Genomic DNA, 1,398 nt, shown 5'->3' with positions numbered 1-1,398 from the left:
ATCTTTTTAGACTGAAGCTTTAGACTAACATTGCATGATTCTTGGAATTCTCATTAAGAATTTTGATATCCTTATTTTCTTTTTCCACATAATTTTCGAAAAATCTAAAAAAAATTACAAAGTCATAAAAATCAAAAATATTTTATGTTTCTTGTTTGAGTCTAGTGTCTCATTTTAAGTTTGGTGTCAATTGCATGTTTCTGTTCTTCTTGCATTTTTCGAATTCAATCATGTGCCTTCATTGATCTTCAAGTTGTTCTTGATGATTTCCTTGCTCTGATCTTTAAATTCTCTTGTCTTAAGTATTTTGTTATTTCTCATATGCATTTTCAATTTGTTAGTGTCAGTAGTATACAAACTTCTAAGTTTGGTGTCTTGCATGCATTGTTTATTTGATCTTAGTTTCATTTTGATTATTCCTCATTATTAAAAATTCAAAAAAAATTTAATATGTGTCTTTTCAAGTCAATAATACAGAGAATTGAAGATTCAGAACATACAGCAGAGGAATCACACAGAAAAAGCTGGGCGTTCAAAACGCCCAATGAAGAAGGAAAACTGGTGTTTAAACGCCAGCCAGGATACCTGGCTGGGCGTTTAACGCCCAAAAGGGTAGCATTTTGGGTGTTAAACGCCAGAATGGATACCATTCTGGGCGTTTAACGCCAGGATGGCTCAAGAGGGAAGATTTTGTTTTTAATTCAATTTTTTTTTCAAGTTTCCATAATTTTTCAAAATCAAATCTTTTTCAAATCATATCTTTTCAATCATATATTTTCAAAATCAATTTCTTTCCATTTTCAAAAATACTTGCTAACAATTAATGATTTGATTCAACATTTCAAGTATGTTGCCTTTTCTGTTGAGAAAGGTTTAATGTCTGAATCATATCTTTTAAATTTCTTGTTAGCCAAGTCATTAATTTTAAAAAAATCAAATCTTTTTAAATTGTTTTTCAATCATATCTTTTTAAAACCATAACTTTTCAATCATATCTTCTTAATCACATCTTTTTCCAAATAATTTTCAATCTTTTTGATTTCTAATTTCAAAATCTTTTTCAAAAATCACTTTATTTCTTTCTCAATCTTAGTTTTCGAAAATCATCAATCAAATTTTCAAAATTTCTTTTAATTATTTTAAAATCTTTTACTTTAATTTCAAAAATTCTTCCCCTCTTCTCACATCCTTCTATTTATGGACTAATACTCCTCCACTATCAACAATTCGAACTCCATCTCTCTTGATAAGTTCGAATTCTTCTTCTACCTCCTCCTTCTATTCTTCTTTTCCTCTGACATCTAAAGGAATCTATATACTGTGACATAGAGGATTCCATATTTTCTTGTTCTCTTCTCTTTCATATGAGCAGGAGCAAAGATAAAAGCATTCTTGTTG

This window comes from Arachis duranensis, chromosome 4 (assembly GCF_000817695.3).
Source record: "Arachis duranensis cultivar V14167 chromosome 4, aradu.V14167.gnm2.J7QH, whole genome shotgun sequence".
Lineage (NCBI taxonomy): Eukaryota > Viridiplantae > Streptophyta > Magnoliopsida > Fabales > Fabaceae > Arachis > Arachis duranensis.
Note: the sequence above shows the minus strand (reverse complement) of the source record.